Consider the following 8,703-nt stretch of genomic DNA (forward strand, 5'->3'; position numbering starts at 1 on the left):
GAAAAGAAACATACAACAAAATGAAATGTATTTTCCTCAAGCAGCCCCTGGTTTGAACAGGCAAACTATAAAAGACATTTTAGGGACATTTGGGGGAATTCAAATATAGACTCCATTTCAAACGGGAGTCAGAAATTATGTTTAACTGTCTTAGGTGTGATAACAGTGGTGAGATTAGATATGGAAAATCATCCCTTTATTTTGGATATGGTGTTGGTGTGTGTGGGTGACATGGGAGAATGTCCATAATTTATTCTAAAAAATTTCAGTAAAATAAACGAGTAAACAAAATCTAAGATATTTCAAGTTAGGGATGGCTCGAGGGAGGAAGATGAGATCCCCTAAAGGACACCACTCACCTTCCTGGGCTTGGCCAGGTACCAGATGTTTGACAAACCCAAGGGTGAACACTCTCTGTGAGTTTGGGATGGAACACACAAGCACCTGGCACATAGTAGGTGCTTAATAGAAGTTGAATGAATGGATGGATGGATAGTCTTTGTTGGGATTTACTTCCCAGGATGGGCCCTGGCTGATCACTCCCTCTGCACATGTTCACATCCCACCCATCTTGCAGGCCACCGCAAGACAATTAAAAACATGGGCCCATCATAAGACAATTAAAAATGTGGACAGGTTGCCAAGGGTCACCTTTTATGGACATGCCTATGAGATCCCTCTGAGGTATCTTTGGGTGATTCTGGGCCACATGGCTGTCTACCCAAACTGAGCCCCTTCCCATTCTCCTGATGGGGCTTACTTCTGTAGCCTCATCATTAAGTCGAGTAGGTTGCTCATAATCATTTGATCGTGAACAGCTGACCTGATGGTCCATAATTATTTCTTTGAATCAGGTGCTGCATCTTAAATACCCTAATGCCCTAAAAAGCTCCCAACCCAGGCAGTATACATTGTAGATACTCACTAAGATCTTGGTGCCCTAAACAATAACACCTAACATTTATTGAGCACTTACTATTTCCAAGTGCTATGCTAAGTGGTTGTTGATGTTGCTGTTATACCCTATGGAGATTCATGTGCTAAGGGTTTAGTGCTCTGGTCTGAATGTTTGTGTCTCCCTCAAAATTTATATGTTGAAACCAAATCCCCAATGTGGTGGTGTTAAGAGTTGGGGCACCTGGGAGGTGTTAGGCCACGACGGCAGAGCCCTTGTGAGTGGGATTAATACTCCTATAAAAGGGGCCTGGGAGCTTGCTTGTCCCTTCCTCCGGGTGAGGACGCTGTAGGAAGGCATCTGCGAAGCGGAGAGTGCACCTTTACCAGAGGCGGAGTCTGCTGGCGTCTTGATCTCGGACTTTGCAGCTTCCAGAACCGTAAGCAACGCATTTCTGTTGTTTATAAATCATCCAGTCTAATGTATTTTGTTGTAGCAGCCAAACAGACGAAGACAATGAGTTATCTCTAACTCCCCTAAGTAGGCTGTTTTGGTATTTTTTACTTTAATTCCTAGCCACATTTTACATACTGGTCCATGGTCTCACAACAGAAGTGGCGGTGCCCTCATTCGAACTCTGGCTGCCACTTTTCTGCCTCTTTTCCAGGAGCGATGCACAGGCCACCTCTTCTGTGACCTCGAGGGCTCAGGATTCCTCATGTCCTGAGGCTGGTGCATGTTTGAGGACAGTGGCCTAGGCAAGCCGTGAGCTGGCAGGGCCCCAGAGCTGCCTCATGCATAAAACACAGTTCCAGTTAGAAGTTTTGTTTTCTACCAAGCTCCATGTTGAAATGATTATCTAAAATCACGCATGCCCTTTCTTTCGTGATCCTTCAGAAGCACACCACAAGACCATGAAAACTCAGGCAGATTGACAGGTGTGTCGTTTTACGGATGTGCCTGGAAGGACCCTCTCCCCAGAGGTCAGCCTCGTGGAGGTGTATACTGTCGTGGCAGCCACTCCTCTTCGGCAGAGAAAACCATCGTGTCTTCAAGCACCTTTGGGTTTCTTGTCAGTCAGTGGGGAAAGGGATTCCCAGCAGGTCCCCAGGAGCATTTGCAGCTCGGACCCATCACCTTTTCTTCTCTTTGCTCTTCTGTTAGTGCTGGGTTGCCGTCCATTTCCCTGTAAGTGGAGGCTGATATTAGATAAATACCAGCTGTCACCGGTGGGCTCTGCCCAGATTTTCTACCCGATTACATCCTTTCAACAGGTGTCTGGTGACACAGAGCCCATGTGGTCCTGTCTGCCTCACAGATGTTAGGTTCCAGCCAAAAAAAAAAAAAAAAAAACCACAACCCTGGGGTGGAAAAGAAGTGTCCAGATTTTACTGAAAATGAGGCTTTCTAGGGCTGCTGACTAAGGCGTTTTCTTTCCAAACATCTGAAACAGCAAACAGTTTGTAAATTAAGAGGGAGTTGCAAGATAGTAGCTGAAGGGAAGCAACACCTGCCTGTCTTCTGGGTTGTAGCTGTTGCTGCATGGCCAGGACAGCAGTGGCCAGGAAAGGTGATTAAATAGGGTGGGGGAGAAGGGATCACCGTGGAATAGGGGTGCCGAGACAGATATTAGGTTAACGGGAAGGGAGTTCAGGCCTCTTCTTTGAGCCAAGGGAGAACATTTTATCTGACAAGAGCTTGAACTGACCCGTGCCATTCTGATTCCCACCCAGATCAAAGTTCAGACTCCCAAGGCAACTCAGCAGAAATAAAGTGAAATAAATTGCAACCCCACTCCCCTGATGCTTCTTGGGACTAAAGTGTTCTATGAGGAGTTGGACAGTCCTTAGGCAACACTTCTCTCCTCCCACTGAGTAAAAATACTGATTTTGGTAAAATGTCTCCATTCAGCTGAGGGTCTCTTTTAAGCTGTGGTTTAAATTTATTTATTTTTAAAAATTGTTGGCTGAGCACAGTGGCTCATGCCTGTAATCCCAGCACTCTGGGAGGCTGAGGCGGGCGGATAACCTGAGGTCAGGAGTTCAAGGCCAACCTGGCCAACATGGTGAAACTCCATCTCTACTAAAAAATATAAAAATTAGCTGGATGTGATGGTGCACACCTGTAGTCCCAGCTACTTGGGAGGCTGAGGCAGGAGAGTCGTTTGAACCTGGGAGGTGGATGTTGCAGTAAGCCAAGATTGCACCACTGCACTCTAGCCTGGGCAACAGAGCAAGACTCTGTCTAAAAAAATTATTTTTATAGAGACAGGCTCTCACTATGTTGCCCAGGCTGGCCTTGAACTCCTGGCCTTCAGCCATCTTCCTGCATCAGCCTCCCAAAGCGCTGGGATTACAGGTGTGAGCCACCGTGCCCAGGCTACGTGACTTGAATTTATTAACGGAAGGAGAGCCCCCAGTGTGGCTTGCTTTGGCAGTAATCCTGCTGGGTTTGGGGGTCCTTGGGCCATGTTGGGAAGCCTGGTCCCAGAGCTACAAAGTCAGGAGCAGCTCCACCTACCCTTCCTGCACCACCTCCAGCCCAAACTTGGAAGTCTTGCTTTGGATAACAGAGAAAAATAAAAGGCTGGGGGTGGGGTGTGATGAGGCTGACAGTGGGTAGGGCAGGTTTCCTTAGGGAGCATGCCTTCAGGTGCTCCTGTGGTATCACACTCGGCAACTGAGAGGCATCTTTACTGATTTCCTCCAACCATCCACTCAGGGCACCCTAGGAGGAATGGTCAGGATGGGTCCTAGGTTCAGGGGTCTCTCCTACAGAGCTGTGTACATACTTTTCAACTAGGGGCTTCCTGGTGCTGTGGGCTGTAAGAGCTGTACCCCAGGAGTAGGATCACCCTATATCCAGTTCTTACCTGCTGGTTACACAAGGCAGGGATTGAGGCAAAAGCCAACAGAAACAAACAGCATTTGGCAGAATGAAAACTGAAGGGTTTGGGGGGTTGCTTCAGAGCTTGGAGAACTGAGTCAGTGATTGATAGAATATGATATTTTGGGGGAAAATTTGGACAGCGCTTGAGGTGAGGGTCGCAATGTTTGCAGGCAGAGGCAAAGCACAGATTCAGGAAGGGTCCCCGTACATTCCCCTGAGGGGCTTATGTATAAACTGGTTTAGGAAGCAAACAAAATGAAAGTCAGCCCATGCAGCAGGCACTGTGCCAGAGGACAGGGGACAAACATGAGCCAGATCCAGTCCCTGCTCTCAAGGAGCTCATGGCCTGAGGGAGAGAGACAAGTAAATCCGTCATCAGGAAGCAAGGTGAGAGGTGACATAACAGCCCTCATCCCACTGAGGCTGATGCTCTGTGGCTAAGTGTTCAGGCTCTGTGATCCTTCAGATCTGGGCTCAAGACTTTTCTGCTTCCTGGCTCTATGACCTTGGGGGAAGTGACATCATGTCCCGTCTTGGTCTCCTTATCAGGAGATGAGTTCAGGTACCTTTTAGGGTTACTGTGAGCATTAAGAGAGAATGTGTGTGAGGCCCAGTACTTGGCACTCAGCAGAGCTCTTAATAAATGTGAAGTAGTTTTATGATTAGCATTACATGATCAGAGAGATTTGCCAAGCAATCGCAGAGGCTAGAGAGCCAGCTCTGTCTGTGGGGGTGGCCCAGAAAGGCTCCCTGAGGAAATGAGGCTGGCTGGCTGGTGAGAAAGGGTTTTCCTAAGAGACGATGAGCGTGAGCCAGCCCTCAGTGGGCATTTGGTAACTAGCAAGGAGCTGGTAGGCCAGGCGGGAGCCTCTATGCAGAGAGGACGATCCCAGTGCTGTAGAACCTGCCAAGGAGCTGACTGTCCAGAGGGTAAGGGGGTGCCATGAAGGATGCTCAACAGGAAAAGAGCATTCCATTGGCATAGTGGAAGGTTAAATTGGAGGTGGGACGGGCAGAGGAAGGTCAGTGTGAGGCTGTTACAATAATCATGTAAAGATGATGAAGGCTTGAAGAGAAAGGCAATGGATACTTAGGAGGTGTCATTGACAGGACTTCAGGCCAATAGGATTAGGGGTAAGGAAGGGGAGCAGGCTGAGAGTGAACCTGAAGTGTTGCAAATGGAGCAAGGGCGATCCTAAGGCCAGGGGCATGGTGGGGTCAGGTGGAGGGCTGGAAGGCTGTGAGCACAAGCTTTTGTGGTACACATGTTTAATTGCAGGAGTGTCTTGGGGACATCTAGGTGGGATGGCCATAGGGCTGTCAGAATAGTGGTGCAGGGCTAGGCGCGTGGCTCATGCCTGTAATCCCAGCACTTTGGGAGGCCAAGGTGGGCGGATCACTTGAGGCCACGAGTTTGACACCAGCCTGGCCAACATGGTGAAACCCCATCTCTACCAAAAGTACAAAAATTAGCTGGGCTTGGTAGCACACAGCTGTAGTCCCAGCTACTTGGGAGGCTGAGGCAGGAGAATTGCTTGAACCTGGGAGACGGAGGTTGCAGTGAGTCAAGATTGTGCCACTCAACTCCAGCCTGGGCGACAGAGTGAGAGACTGTCTCAAAAAAAAAAAAAAAAAAAGGTAGGGGGGTGGCGCGCAGAGCTCTGGGGAGAGGCAAAGATGAGGATCTCCACTGAGATCATCATTAGCTGTTTCGATCAAGGATTCTGTAGCGGAAACACTGGGAAGGAGATGACAGCAGCCCCTCTTCTAAGGTAGACACAGCACAGATCACAAAAGATCTCCTTATTTTCCCTCCTTGACCCTTTTGGTCTTCGTGACCCTCCCTAGTCCCTGACCTTCAGGAGAGGGATGGTGAGGCAGGAGAGGAGCATGAGCTCTGGTCAAAAGGAGAGCTGGGAGTGAGCAAGTGAAAGGCTTTGAAGTCACAGTTGACAGTAACAGTGACCAGTATTTTGTTCCCTAAATCCTGGTTTTTGAAAACTGAAGGAAGGGAGCAGTTTTTGAAAGAGGTAAATTTAAAATAATAACATTATGTAAAGTGATATGCAGTATTCTCACAGATGGTCCAGGCTGAAAAGATAACTGAAATGATAGACAACTGAAACAAAGCAGATCCCTTAAGGGCAACTTTGAGAAGCCATATCCTCCTCCTATCAGCCTCCTATCTGCATCATCAATGACAGAAGACTGATCTGGATGAATGAAGATAAAAAGTTGTTTATTGAGGGCTTTCTATATGCCAGTGATGATATGGATCATCCTCATTTAATCTCCCATCCTGAGTAGATGTCATTTTATCTTCTACTTGTTTTATCATCCTTATGCTTCTTTTGGAGAACTAGTCAGATTTTTTTTTTTTTTTTTTTTTTTTAAAGATGGAATCTCAGCCGGGCGCGGTGGCTCACACCTGTAATCCCAGCACTTAGGGAGGCCGAGGCAGGCAGATCATGAGGTCAGGAGTTCGAGACCAGCCTGACCATGGTAAAACCCTGTCACTACTAAAAATACAAAAATTAGCTGGGGGTGGTGGCACGCGCCTGTAATCCCAGCTACTCTGGAGGCTGAGGCAGGAGAATCGCTTGAACCCAGGAGGTGGAGGTTGCAGTGAGCCAAGATCTTGCCACTGCACTCCAACCTATGTTGCTCAGGCTGGTCTCGAACTCCTGGTCTCAAGTGATCCTCCTGCCTAGGCCTTATGAGTAACCAGGTCTACAGGTGTGTGCCACCATGCCGGGCAGTCACAGAAATGTTCAAGCTGCATGAGGTTTTGGGGAGCATCTGTAGAAATGCTCAGGATGGCCCATGAGATGCCACAGGTGTAATGTGATTGGATTTGGCAAGGCTTCACCTGTTTTTATGACTGGTGGGCAAGATGAAGAAATGTGGGCATCACTGGGTTGAGAAGCCGCACCCAGGGTCTTACTGGCACACTGGATGTTTTACTGGTCAACATTTTGTGTCAGTGATTTGGATTATGAAGGATGTTTATCAATCTGTGGATGACAGAGCAGAGGAAGGAGGGCAAAGTCTGTGTGTTGATGGTACAATGAAGATTTGATGAGATGAACAGGCTGAAACAATGGTCTAAAGCTGACAAAAAATGCTGAAAAATGATCAATATAAAACCCTGCTTTTAGGCTCAAAAAACTCAAGTGACACCAGGAGATGAGAGATGAGAGAAGAAAATCTGGTTTGACGGCAGTTAGGGGTAAAAGGCTGTTCACACAGTGAGCTAAAGAGGCAATATTATTGCCATAAACTGTAACGCAATTTTAGGCTACATTAAAAGTAGTGCCTGAAATAAACCTGAGCCCCATGCCAGTGAAGAGATGACCTCTGGCTCTGTCAGGGGAGCACATTTTAGGAGGAACTTTGGCAAACTGGACAATGTCCAGAAAAGAATAATGTTTGTAAGGAAGGCCTGGAAACCATGTCATCACGGGAGGTTTGGTAGAAGGAGGAGCATGATAATGATCTTCAGATATTCATGGGAAAGAGTCTAGGTTCATCCCTGCAGCTTGAGAGAAGGTAACTCGAACCAATGAGCAACCGGTTATGGGAAACCAGGTTTCCGCTCAAGGTCCTAACAATCTATGCTGCCAACCAAGCGTGTGTGTGTGTGTGTGTGTGTACATGTGTGCATTGGAGGTGGGCAAGGAGACTTCCTGGTGAAGTCCTGAGCCCACGCAGTGTCCCTGCAAATGTTCAGGCAAAAGCTGGCCAGCCAGCTATTCAGAACGGGGGTGGGGGTGGGGGTGGGGGTGGGGATGCAGGAGGGTATAAACAAAAAAGCCAAGAGTCAGGGAAACTGGGTTCAGGTCCTGCCCCTGGTTATAGATATGTAATGATGTGCCAGTCAGTTTTCTTATTTAGGCTTCAATTTCTTCAGCTATGAGTATTGAGTCATCTTTGGTTTTCAACTTCTGGTAGCAATGGAACGTTTTTATTACATGAAATCTTCTGCAATCACCTTTCCCCTCCCTAAATATATAAGCCCAGTGTGTTATTATTGGACACACTCTGACTGTAGGTGCCAAGGCCTCCTGGCACTGCTACGGGGCTCCTGGGAGTAGTTGGAAAGCACTGGACCAGCTGATCTTCCAGCCGTAAAATTCTATTCTTTAAGGTTTTCTCCTACCTTAGTTTTTGATTCTGTAGACGCCAATCCCTCATTTTATGAAGTACCTGGTGCTTAAAAAAGGGATTTATCGAAGATCTTACAGCTGATTAGTGGCAGGGCTGTATTTAACACACAACTCCCACTCCAATTCAGCGTTCCTTTCATCTCATCAGGCTGCCCCTATTTCCACCCGGGACTTGTCTTAGCACTTGTTCCTCCATGGTCCCAGGAAATCCTGTACTGCCCTCTATACATCCTTTCCCTTTTGGAAAAGCATCAGGAAGGCAACAAATCTAGCCTGAGGCATTGCAGCCTGAGAAAATGATCTTGGAATTCATTTCTCTATGCATTACTTTATCTCAAGGAAGTATGTTTATGAGCTGAGAAATAAAAAATAGGTGTGGCTGACTACTGGCTGCCCTACGTGATCTCTTCTCTCCTTCCTTACAACCGGACTCCCCTTCTTTTAGATGGCCACCCAGAATAGAGGTATTTCCCAGCCTCTGTTGCAGCTAGATAGGAACCTGCAATGAAGTTCTGGCCAATAGATTATAACTGGAAATACTGTGTATGCCCTATGGAAAGTGTCCTTAATGGGAAGGAGAATCCCTTCTTCACTCTTTCTACCCTGATAGCTGGAATATAGGCATGAAGGCCATAACCTTAACGGCCACCTTGGACCAGAGGGTAGAAACCATGTGTTGAGGATGATGGAACAAGCTAGTAAGGACTTCAGGAGGTGATCATATGAAGCCCCTTACCAGCCCCAGACTGTTTT

This window comes from Pongo abelii, chromosome 12, assembly GCF_028885655.2.
Source record: "Pongo abelii isolate AG06213 chromosome 12, NHGRI_mPonAbe1-v2.0_pri, whole genome shotgun sequence".
NCBI classification, from domain to species: Eukaryota; Metazoa; Chordata; class Mammalia; order Primates; family Hominidae; genus Pongo; species Pongo abelii.